This window comes from Pipistrellus hanaki (assembly GCF_964339955.1).
Source record: "Pipistrellus hanaki genome assembly, chromosome: X".
Classification (NCBI taxonomy): Eukaryota; Metazoa; Chordata; class Mammalia; order Chiroptera; family Vespertilionidae; genus Pipistrellus; species Pipistrellus hanaki.
The window spans coordinates 86,516,561-86,529,282 of NC_140524.1; the positions used below are offsets into that span (position 1 = coordinate 86,516,561).

At 40.8% G+C, this 12,722-nt stretch overlaps 1 pseudogene across 1 annotated transcript; it reads left to right on the plus strand.

Annotated features, from left to right (window-relative positions):
* Nucleotides 1-477: 477 nt before the first annotated feature.
* On the plus strand, nt 478-3,586 carry LOC311614880 (ribosomal L1 domain-containing protein 1-like; annotated as a pseudogene). Its single transcript has 3 exons — nt 478-494; nt 1,955-2,590; nt 2,826-3,586. The product of its transcript is annotated as a ribosomal L1 domain-containing protein 1-like (transcript).
* Nucleotides 3,587-12,722: the final 9,136 nt, after the last annotated feature.

Below are 12,722 nucleotides of genomic sequence, written 5' to 3' on the forward strand. Positions count from 1 at the left end.
TGTTTTCTGTCCTACCTTGATACGTCTCCTCCTCAGCTGGGACGTCAGTTGGTAATTCTAGGTGAATGTTCTCCAATTTAGTTGTATTTCCAGTCTGTTCCTGGGACAAGGTGCGTGACAGGACTGCCAATTGGGCTGCAGTTTTCTCCTCTCTCTCAAACACTTATTTTGAGGAATGCTTCATATATGAATTCGTCTGGTGTTAATCGTTACATTTTGCAAGCAAAGATAAATATGCTTTCAACAGCATTCTTTGTCTTAAATTACTTTTGAGATACTGGAATCCAGTAAAACATTGGCAGTAATGATTCAAATCAGTTTAATCGAGAGAGTTAACTCTGAAATGTCATTCTTCTTGAAGGGCAGCCTTGACTATAGTAATTTGGAATGTTATTGTAATATAGATTATTTAAACTTATGTAGTTACAGAGCATATATTTTAATGTGCTTAAAGTATGTTTATACATTTGTAATTACATGCAGAACATCACCAAGTAAGTTTTAGGTTGACATATGAAATTATATATATATATATATATATATATATATATATATATATATATATTTCCTTTTTCTATTTTTCTAGAAGTGATTAATTAGTTTTCCAGCTATAAAGCTTCTATTTTCCTTGTCAATGACAACCTCAAGGCCTCTGAGCTGCCTCTCGCTTGACCTTGGTTTAAAAGCACAAAGACTAGCAACCTTGAAACTGGCATCAACAAGATTCATTCTACAGACAGCAGATGCAGCACAATAGAGAAAAACCACACATTTAATTTCAAGTTTTTACAGAAATTGCTCTCAATACTTCTTCGTAAAGACTTTTAAGTGCAAACATCCTTCATTTCAGAAAGGGAAACGCTGCCATTCTCCCACTTTACACTTGCCAAAGCAGTCGCCTGGAGACCCATCCTCATTGTTCCCTTTGATGGAGAGGGCAGCAGGGGTCACGCAATCCGGGGAGAATAACACAGCCAGATGCGACCTTTTAGCGGTGCCACTTTCATTGAGCGGATCCTGGCCATTAAAGCATGCTTGGAAGCATTTCATTAACATTTGATCAAGAAGGTTTGGAAGCTGTAAAAAAAACCAAAAATCATGCAGTTAAAATGGAGATGCATATACTATTTTCTACTCCAGGGGAGTTGTTTTACAATTGTCTTACACCAGTGTTCATTTGAAGGTGCAGTGTCATGGCTGTCTTTGCCCACAGAATTAAATGGAAGCTGTCTAGTGGACTGGGCTGAAAGGGCAGTGGATAAAGATTGAGCTGAGACCTTGTTCTTGGTTGTTACTCTCTTTTTCCTGCATTATTATCTAAGTCCTAAAATTAAATCACACTCATTAAATTGTTAGTTGATTATCATTTTGTTATGCAATAAGTATCTTAAAATTAAACTAAAAGGTCTGTTAATAAAATACATGAATATACAAACTCTCCCATTCTCTCATGCATTCTTATAGTTTTCTTACAGGCAGATAAAATTATTCACACTTAGAGCTCTACAGCAGGAGGAGTTACATGCAAAACATGGATAACATATGTGTAATAGGGATTACATTGATGACTATTTCAAAATATTTGAATAATGAAAGATGTATAGAGAGTCTTTCTTTGTTCCTTGTGGCAATGGTATCCTGGTCAATTTTTAATGACTGGCTCCCTGGGGGGAAAAAGCCAGAATGCAGATGGGTGCAACCACTAGGGAAAACAGTGTGGAGGTTCCTCAGAAAACTAAAATTAGGATTGCCTTATAAGCCAGCAATTCTGCTTCTGGAAACATATCCGAAAAAGCCCAAAACACAGATTTAAAAGAATATGTGCACCCCTATGTTCATTGCAGCATTATTTACAATAGCCAAGATAAGACCTAGAGGGCATTATGCTAATTGAAGTAAGTCAGACAGAGGAAGACAAATACCAAATGATATCACTTATATGTGGAATCTAAAGAACCTCAACTGCAACTCTAGCCTCGACCTCAGCAACCCAGGCCGCACTGGGGCAGCTGGATAAAAAGCAGACAGAAAGGCAGTGGAAGCTCTGTTGGCACATTCCAGCTCCAGGAAAAATTCGAATGGATTGGTTTTGAATGAGAATGAAACTTTCTTTTTAATGGTGGTATTATGGAAAATTCCAAGTAAAGAACGGAGGGTCAGATTGTCCTTGCCTCATGGTTTTCGGTCAGATTTAGAAGATATCTGTTTATTTACTAAGGACAAACCCAATGTAACTCCTGAAAAGACGGAACATTTTCATAAGAACCTTCTAAGCATGGAATAAAGAGCATTTCTCAGATTATCCCACTCCGAACTTTAAAAAAGGAGTAGAAAGCCTATGAGGCCAAGCTCCGCCTCCTCACACCTCAGGAGACATTTCTATAAGAGAAAGAAAGTTCCAATACCTGTAAATCTTAAAGCCAAGAATCTTTCCAAAGAGACCAACTCATCAGTAGGTGGGACTGTCTAAAACATCTCTAAACGTGATTCTTGCAGCACTATCCGCATTGGTCACACCGGTATGGAGGTTCAGCACATCACCGAGAACATTGATGCTGTCATGGAAAAGCTTTCACAGAGAAGTGGGAGAGTGTGAAATTCTTTTTCATATATTTCATAAACTCTTTTAAATATATTTTACTTATTTTTAACAGAGAGGAAGATAGAGGGAGAGAGAGTTAGAAACATCCATGAGAGAGAAACATTGATCCAGCTGTCTCCTGCACGCCTTCTACTGGGGATGTGCCCGAAACCAAGGTACATGCCCTTGTCCGGAATCAAACCTGGGATCTTTCAGTTCTCAGGCTGAGGGTCTATCCACTGAGCTAAACCGGTTGGGCGAGAGTGTGACACTCTTGTATGTGAACACTGATAGATCATTTGCCCTTTCTATCTTTTTTCATTTATCAGCAGTTGGGATAAAGCTAAAGGAGTGAACATTTCTAGTCTGAAGAAACAAAAAGCAAAAAAATTACAAAAACAAAAAGAACATACAAAGAAACAGAAGGAGTAAAAAAGAAACAGAAAGCCTATGAAACAGGACAGAAAGTCTACATCAGCCCTACTTACAGAGGAGACGGCCCCTAAAACTTGTGGTTCTCCAGTGAAGGGCCCTGGACCCCAGAAGAAAGAGACCCCCTCAGCCTGAGAAGAAAGAGACCTGCAGAATAAAAGCCCAAAATAAAGTGCACGTTGAATCTGAAGAAGAAATTCCATTACGGGTCCCCATAGGAGAAACTCCTGCCAAAGAAAATATAGAGGTGCAAAAACATGCCACAGGAGAGAAGTCTCCAGTAAAGAGTCCAGGTTCTAACCCACCTCGTGGGAAGAAGATAAAGGCCTTTCCAGCTTTGGAGATGCTGAAAGCACCAGAGCCCAAGACCCCAGGTAAAGGCCCAGGGAAGAAGCCAAGAGTCAAAGAAGAACTGGAGAAGCAAGAAACTCTCCTTTAGGGAAAAACGACCCCAAACAGATGCCCAAAAAGCTAGAGGCCAAGTTCTTTACTACAGCTAATAAATCTGCATAAAAGGCTTCTCACACCCCCAAACAATGGACCCCAAAACCCAAAGTGCCCCCACCGACATAAAGTCAGTGACTTGACCAGGAGGAAACATCAGAGCTGCCTGGAAAACTTTTGAAAAATACCCAGGTCCTGACCCCTGTCATAACCTCTCCAAGAGTGAGACTGGGCCGTAAAACCTCACAAGTGATTCTGATGTGTGGGGGGCTGTTTCTCTATTTTCCGTGTCCATCTCCATCACAGAAAACGACAGGTTCCTGAGTAGAGGAGCTGGGGATTAAGAAAAAAAGAGATGGAGGCAGAAATAGATTCATCGAGCTGGGCGCTAGGTGGGCACCATCTCTCTGATGGAGAGGCAGCAAGCAACCCAGCCACGCAGCAGGTTTATTTTATAGGGTCAAATGAGCTTATTTGCATTCTTAACTAGCATTACTGGATTTACATATCTAGACCTGCCCCTGCTGACACCTGGACAAAAGTACTCTGCCAGTGCCTCAGGTTCAGCTGACAATTTAAAGAATGTTCATGTGCCTTCTCAGGCAGCCCTCTACACTGATGTATCATGGGTATAAGAACCAGTAGTTTGAATCCATTTTTTTAAATTGTTCTTTCATATATTAGCTAATATAATAGAAATTACAGTGCTTTTATTAAAGTGTAACATTTGCTTCTGAGTAAAAATAAAAAGAACAAAATAAACAAAATAGAAACAGACTCATACAGAGAATGGATTGACAGTTGACAGAAGGAGGAGCTTGGGGGACTGGGTAAAAAAGGTGAAGGGATTAAGAAGTGCAAATTGCCCTGGCCAGTTTTGCTCAGTGGATAGAGCACCGGCTTGTGGACTGAAGGGTCCTAGGTTCAATTCCAGTCAAGGGCACATGCCCAGATTATGGGCTCAATCCACAATAGGGGGCGTGCAGGAGGCAGCTGACCAATGATTCTCTCTCATCATTGATGTTTCTCTCTCTCTTTCCCTCTCCCTTCTCTGAAATCAATAAAAATATATTTTTAAAAAAACACACACACACAAAAAGTACAAATTGGTAATTACAGAATAGTCATAGAGATGTAAATTACAGCATAGGGAATATAGTCAATAATATTGTAATTACTATGTATGGGGCCAGGTGGATACTTGGAACATCAGGGGGACCACTCTGTAAAATACATGCTTGTTTAACCATTGTGCTATACATTTGAAACGAATATAGAATAATATTGAATGCAAACTGTCATTGAAAAAATAGGTTTAGAATCAGCAAAAAAGCTTAGATTCATAGCGTTTGCAGAATCCTGTGGTGTAAATATTGATATCATGTCTATTCCAAGCTCTTGATGAGATGTCACTGAAGCCTAGATTTTAGGGCAGTTGGGAAGACATGCGTGCAGTCAGCTCTGCCAAGCAGAGATGCTAGCAGCTCCAGCACTACACTGTCTTAATATCTTGCATCTGTCTCTTCCCTTCCACTTGATCACCCAATTCAGACCTTTATTACTGCTTGTCTAAAGCATTATAATAATAGAATATCATAATCTCTTTGCCTCTTCTGTTTCTCAGCACTCGCTCACTGTTTTCATCAGTTGATTAATTAAAACTACACTGAGGCTCTCTGAGCAATTCCCTGGGACAGGGAATTCATGGTCACTCCCTGCACGTTGCTTACAAGCATGCTGGAGAGACAAAGACATTCTGAAAATTCAAAATGGCATGACACAAATATAAAAGGATTGGCTCCAATACAAATTGTTCTAGTATGTCAGAGGAAGAAGGTGTAAGGCTGGAATGTTAATAGTTAAAAAAAAAAAATGTGGGGAAGATTTTAGAGGTAGAGCTTCTGATTCACTTCCTGTTCTTGAAGACTTTTCTGCTTTATTCTTTATTTTTAAAATCCTCACCCGGGGATATTTTTTCCACTGATGTGGAATATCAATGTGAGAGAAACACATTGATTGGTTGTCTCCTGTACATGCCCTGATCAGGGCCAGGGCTGGGTAGGAGCCTGCAAACCAAGGAACATGCCCTTGACCGGAATTGAACCCGGACCCTTCAGTCAGCAGGCCAATGCTCTATCCACTGACCCAAACTGGCTAGGGCAAGACTTCTCTGCTTTATACATGGGAAGTGGAGCCTACTTCCCAGTATAAATGCTGAGTATGCTAGTCACTTGATTTCCTAGCAGCCCCTGTAGCTAGCATACAGACAGTTGACCTCAGCTCAACCAACTAGGTGCACCCATCCCAAAGTTTTAATCTGGAAGATGTGCACAATAGAAGATATGACTTAGACTATATTTTGCAGATGAGCAGTAGCTGAAGTGGCAGCAGCCTTGCCAGCCCTGGGATACAATGTCCCAGTGTACTGCAGTGGGGATGGTGTGAATTTCGAATCCAGTTTATAAGAGCACATGTGTTGTCCTTGCTAGATTTATGGGATATGATCTGACTATGGGCCTGGGTTCCACACAGCTTCCATTTTCCTATCTTGGTTTACTCACCTTCCTTGTTGTTGTATTATTAGAGGCCCGGTGCACGAATTCATGCATGGGTGGGGTTCCTCAACCTGGCTGGTGATCGGGGCCAATCAAGGCCATCTTGCCCAGTCCTGATTGAGGCTGATTGAGGCCCTCTGGATGAGGGGAGGGACCACAGGAGGTTGGCTGGCCATGAGAGGTTGGCTGTGGGAGTTTACTGACCACCAGGGAACAGTTCCTGCATTGAGAATCTTCCCACTGGTGGTCATTGTGCATCATAGTGACCAGTTGACTAGTTATTTGGTCGACAGGTCATAATGGTCACTTAGCCTTTTATATATATACACTAGAGGCCCCTTGCAGGAAGATTCCTGCAGCGGTCTCCACTGCCCCACCTGTTTCCCTCCCTTCTCCCCCGCCCGGCTTGCTTGCTTCTCTGCAGCTTTGCTCCCTTCTGCAGAGCTTGGCTTCCTTCTACACTTTCTTCAGTCTTCACTCTGTGCCTGGATATACAAATTAACTGCCATATTGGTTGGGTTAATTTGCATACTAACTCATGATTGGCTGGTGGGTGTGGTTTGTGGATGTAATGGAGTGATGGTTAATTTGCATATCACTTTTTTATTAGATAGGATGCTAAGCCTGCCAGGGCTCTTTTATGAGTCTTGCAACTAAGGAATCCTGGCTGATATTTGGGGGCAGAGAGGCTGCATAAGCAAAATGAGGAAAGTAGAGTCAGGAGTCTCAAGTAATTGCTAAATACTTCAATAGCTAAACAAATGTTGAAGGATAAATTCTACCTTCTGTAGTCTACTCTCTGGTCCTCTTTTAACTGCACTCATCCTATCTAAATATACTGTGAACTGTACTATGGATGTTCTACCTCTTCACTTCTGCTCATTCAGTTCCATATCCACAGAATGATCCCTTTTTCCCATTTAGTTTTGCCTATTTTTAAATACTTAGATGAAATATTTTATCTGTTAAATCTTCCTAGACTACACTGACCTATTAAAATCTCTTCTCTGTATATTCAGAACAGTTAGTGGCATTCCCAAGCATTTCGGCTGGATATTATGATACTCTGTATGATAATATATCATTTAGCAAATACTCACTCCCTACCTTTGCCATGGTGGGCAGAGAATACTTTCTTCCTCATAGATATTATTATTTGTCATGTGGCTTGTTGTGGCCAATGGAATATGCACAGAATCCAGTGGGTTGCCAGTTTGGCTGGCTTCTTGGAGTCTAGGGATTCACCATAAGAAGATCATACCATAGCATTGGAGGTTTAGATATGACATCAGTTTGGAATGAATCCTGAATCTGACCAGCAGAACAGCACATCTTTGAATGAAAAAACACCTGCTGTTTTATAAAGTTGAGCTTTTGAGGTTGTTTATTATGTAGCCTTATTGCAGCAATTGCTGACACACTATCTTTCACTTCTACATTTTCATGTGTCTGATCCTTTTTTAAAAAAAGAATACTTCTTGATTTTGAGAGAGAGAGAGAGAGAGAGAGAGAGAGAGAGAGAGAGAGAGAGAGAGACATTGATTTGTTGTTCCACTTATTTATGCATTGGTTGATTCTTGCATGTACCCTGAGAGAGGAGCAAACCTACAACCTTGGTGTAATGAGATAATGCTCTAACCAACTGAGCTACTTGGTTCCTTTTTGTTCTAACTAGATTATACATTATTCAGAACAATAATCACACTTTATTATTCTTTTATATGCACATACCCAGAATGATGAAAGAATGATGTTTGGTAGACATATATTTATTCATTCATTTATTCATGAGTATTTATTGAACTCCTACTTTATTCCATAAGCCATTTTTCGATATATAAGGAAAAAGGTAAAAGTCACCATTATTATATTTTAAGAATGTATAGGCTGATAATTGAAGGAGACAATAAAATAGTGTAAAGGTAGTAGATAAATGCAATGACAGAGAAGTACACAGAAACCCAGTGGAAGAACAGTGATGGCTAGCTCACTTGATTTTGTACTGGGTTGCCAAGTAGAAATAGTGAATAGTAGCATGTGAGCAAAGGTTTCTGGAAGGGGGCATATTTAAACTGTGTCTTAAGGGATAAATAGGAGTTGAGGTTGAAGGACATTCGAGGAATAGCACATGTAAAGCCACAGAGGAGTGAGAAAGCGTGGCATGTTTGGGAAACTGTATGTAATTCAGTGAGTCTTTGACCTCCATTTGAGTGGGGAAATGATTTAGCTTTTAAGTGCTTCCCAAGCATTTTCTGCTTAAGAGGGTTCATAAGATATATCAGAAATAAGGAGGTGTGGTGCCTCCTGCTTTGTTCTTCTTTTTTAGGTTTGCTTTGGCTATTTGGGGTCTTTTGTGGTTCCATATAAATTTTAGGATTTTTTAAATTTCTAATTCTGTAAAAATGCAATTGAAATCTTGATAGAGAATGCGTTAAATTTATAGATGGATTTGGGTCTTAATGGATATTTTAACAATATTAATTCTTCCAATCCATGAACATAAGATACCTTGCCACTTATTTTGTGTCTTCTTCAATTGTGTTCATCAATATCTTGTAGTTTTCAGTGTAAAGGCCTTTCACCTCCTTTGTTAAATTTGTTCTTAAGTATATTATGCTGTGAATGGAATTTTTTTCTTTCTTTTTTTAAAAATAAATCTTTATTGTTCATATCATTACAAATGTTCCTCATTTCCCCCCCTCCATTGCTCCCCTCAACCAGATTCCCACCCCACCCTCTGCCCTTTCCCCAGCCCCCATTGTCCTCATCCTTAGGTGCACAGTTTATGTTCAGTCTCTTCCCATACCCGCCTCTCCCCTTTTCCCCGAGAATCGTCAGTCCACTCCCCTTCTATACCTCTGATTCTATTATATTCACCAGTTAATATTGTTCATCATATTTTTTTTTAAATCCCTTGGTTTTTAGGTTCACTTGTTGATAGTTAGGTATTTGTTGTTCATAGTTTTTATCTTTATTTACTTTCTCTTCTGAAAGAACCCCCTTCAGCAATTCATATAATTCTGGTTTGGCGGTGATGAACTCCTTTAACTTTTTTTTTTTTATTAGTGAAGCTCTTTATCTGGCCTTCGATTCTGAGTGATAGCTTTGCTGGGTAGATTATCTTTGGCTGTAGGTTCTTGCTATTCATCACCTTGAATATTTCTTGCCATTCCCGTCTGGCCTGCATGGTTTCTGTTGAAAAATCAGCTGACAATTGTATGGGTGCTCCTTTATAGGTAACTACCTGATTTTCTTTTGCTGCTTTTAAATATTCTCTCTTTGTCTTTTGCTCTTGGAATTTTAATTATGATGTGTCTTGGTGTGGTCTTCTTTGGATTCCTTTTGTTTGGAGTTCTGTGCACTTCCTGGACTTGTAAGTCTAATTCTTTCCCCAGGTGGGGGAAGTTTTCTGTCACTATTTCTTTCAATATGTTTTCGATATCTTGCTCTCTCTCATCTTCTGGGACCCCCATAATTCTGATGTTGGTTCGTTTGAAGTTGTCCCAGAGGTTTCTTACATTATCTTCAACTTTCTGGATTCTCTTATCTTCTTGCTTCTGTGGAGGAGTGTCTTCTGGCTCTTTATGTTCCATATCTTTGACTTGATTCTTGCGATCTTCCAATTTTTTTTTTAGGACTCTGTATAATATTTTTCATTTCAGACAATGTATTCTTTATTTCTTGTTGATCCCTTATTATTTCTTGTTGATCCCTTATTAGTTCTTGTTGATCCCTTTTCATCTCCTCATAGGTCTTATTGACCTTTTCTAGGAAATTCTTGAAAAACCTTATAAGCGTGCTTTTGAACTCTATATCCAGTCTCTTCTTTTCCTCCATTTCTTTTGTTTGTGATCTATTTCCTTGTCTTGGCATTTTCACAGCTTCTCTGAGTTGGTAGGGTGGCTTTGTGTGCTAAGGTGTCCTATATGGTTCAGTGAGTCAGCCTTCCACTTACCTGAGGTGGACAGTCTTGGTGTAGCTCTTTGTGGGATGTGTGCAGTCTTGTTGTTAAGCCTTGCTTGTTGTTGGTATCACTGGGAAGTGTATGAGGATCAGAAGTGTCTCAGCTAGGAGGGTTTCTGTATTCCACTTGGATGGGCGGAGTCTCGGGGTGGCACAACCAAGCTTTGTTGAATCCCGCACTATTGGTTGCAGGAGCGCACACCTCTTTGGTATAGGCGCAGACAAGCTTTAGATCCCTGTCTGCCCCTCCCTAGGAGAGTCCTATTGGCAGCGAATGAGGAAGCTAGCCACTGGAAGGGCCTCTATGCTCTGCTTGGATGGGGCGTAGTCTCGGGTGGTATAGACAAGCTTTATTCAGCCCCTCCCTATAAGGGTCTGGTTTCTGAGTCCAGCAATATTGGCCGCTGGCTTCACCCACCTCCGAGAGATCTCTGCCCACTGCCTGACAGTCTGGCCTCTCCCTGTCTGGGGCCGTCTATCAGCGCAATAGGGTGGTTCTGTTTTCCTCTCACACAAGAAAGCCAGCTGCTAATGCTGTCCACCCTCTCTCCAGGCAGGGAGTAAGCTGGTAGCAAACTTGGCCCGCCCTCTCCGCGCTCTGCAAGCAAGCCTGTAGCGAACTCTGCGGCCGCTTTTTCGCATGTGAAAAAGTACAGTTTTCCGTACTTTCACAGTTCCTGAGGTTCAGCGCGCCTTCTCTCTCCTTCCCAGATGGTAGGTAGAGCCTCCCCTCAGCCAGCCTTCCGGCACTTCAGGTTGATGTTTCCCCTGTTTTTCAGTTCTAAATTCAAATTTGTTGTGGTAGGCTGCATTCAGGTGTCTACCCTATACCACCATCTTGGTTTTTCTCTCTTTCTTTATTTTCAAATAAAACAATATTTCCTGGCAATCAATCCATATCAGGCACACAAATCTCACACCATGATACTCAGAGAGATTCTTAGAGTCACCACCATGATATTGAGCAAAGAAACCTCACATAGAGGTTACAGCAGTATTGATTAGGCATGTTAGAGATCTATGTCATTGAATAATAATAATTGCTAATACTATTGAGCTCTTACTACCTTCTTTTTTTTTCCTTTAAATGAATCTTTATTGTTCATATTATTACAAATGTTCCTCATTTCCCCCCTTCCCACCCTCCATTGCTCTCCTCCACCAGGTTCCCACCCCACCCTCTGCCCTTTCCCCACCCCCATTGTCCTCATCCATAGGTGCACAGTTTATGTTCAGTCTCCACGCCCCCCCATCCCCTTTTTCCTTGAGAATCGTCAGTCCACTCCCCTACCATACCTCTGATTCTATTATATTCACCAGTTAATATTGTTCATCAGATTTTTTTTTAATTCCCTTGGTTTTTAGATTTACTTGTTGATATTTATGTATTTGTTGTTCATAGTTTTTATCTTTATTTACTTTCTCTTCCGAAAGAACCCCCTTCAGCAATTCATATAATTCTGGTTTGGTGGTGATGAACTCCTTTAGCTTTTTTTTTATTAGTGAAGCTCTTTATCTGTCCTTTGATTCTGACTGATAGCTTTGCTGGGTAGATTATTTTTGGCTGTAGGTTCTTGCTATTCATCACCTTGAATATTTCTTGCCATTCCCGTCTGGCCTGCATGGTTTCTGTTGAGAAATCAGCTGACAATCGTATGGGTGCTCCTTTATAGGTAACTACCTGCTTTTCTCTTGCTGCTTTTAATATTCTCTCTTTGTCTTTTGCTCTTGGAATTTTAATTATGATGTGTCTTGGTGTGGTCTTCTTTGGATTCCTTTTGTTTGGAGTTCTGTGCACTTCCTGGACTTGTAAGTCTAATTCCTTCACCAGGTGGGGGAAGTTTTCTGTCACTATTTCTTTCAGTATGTTTTCAATATCTTGCTCTCTCTCATCTTCTGGGACCCCCATAATTCTGATGTTGGTTCGCTTGAAGTTGTCCCAGAGGTTTCTTACATTATCTTCAATTTTCTGGATTCTCTTGCCTTCTAGCTTCTGCGGAGGAGTGTCTTCTGGCTCTTTATGTTCCATATCTTTGACTTGATTCTTGCGATCTTCCATTCTGTTTTTAGGACTCTGTATAATATTTTTTATTTCAGACAATATATTCTTTATTTCTTGTTGATTCCTTATTAGTTCTTGTTGATCCCTTATTAGTTCTTGTTGATCCCTTTTCATCTCCTCATAGGTCTTGTCGACCTTTTCTAGGAAATTCTTGAAAAACCTTATAAGCGTGCTTTTGAACTCTATATCCAGTCTCTTCTTTTCCTCCATTTCTTTTGTTTGTGCTCTATTTCCTTGTCTTGGCATTTTCACAGCTTCCCTTAGTTGGTAGGGTGGCTTTGTGTGCTAAGGTGTCCTATATGTTTCAATGAGTCAGCCTTCCAGTTACCTGAGGTGGACAGTCTTGGTGTAGCCCTTTGTGGGCTGTGTGTACAATTCTTGTTGTTAAGCCTTGCTTGTTGTTGGTATCACTGGGAAGCGTTGACCTCCAAGCCAATTGGCTATGAGGATCAGAGGTGCCTCAGCTAGGAGGGTTTCTATATTCTGCTCGGATGGGCGGAGTCTCGGGGTGGCACAACCAAGCTTTGTTGAATCCGGCACAATTGGTTGCAGGCACGCGCACCTCTTTGGTATAGGCGCAGACAAGCTTTAGATTCCTGTCTGCCCCTCCCTAGGAGAGTCCTATTGGCAGCGAATGAGGAAGCTAGCCACTGGAAGGGCTTCTGTGCTCCACTTGGATGGGGCG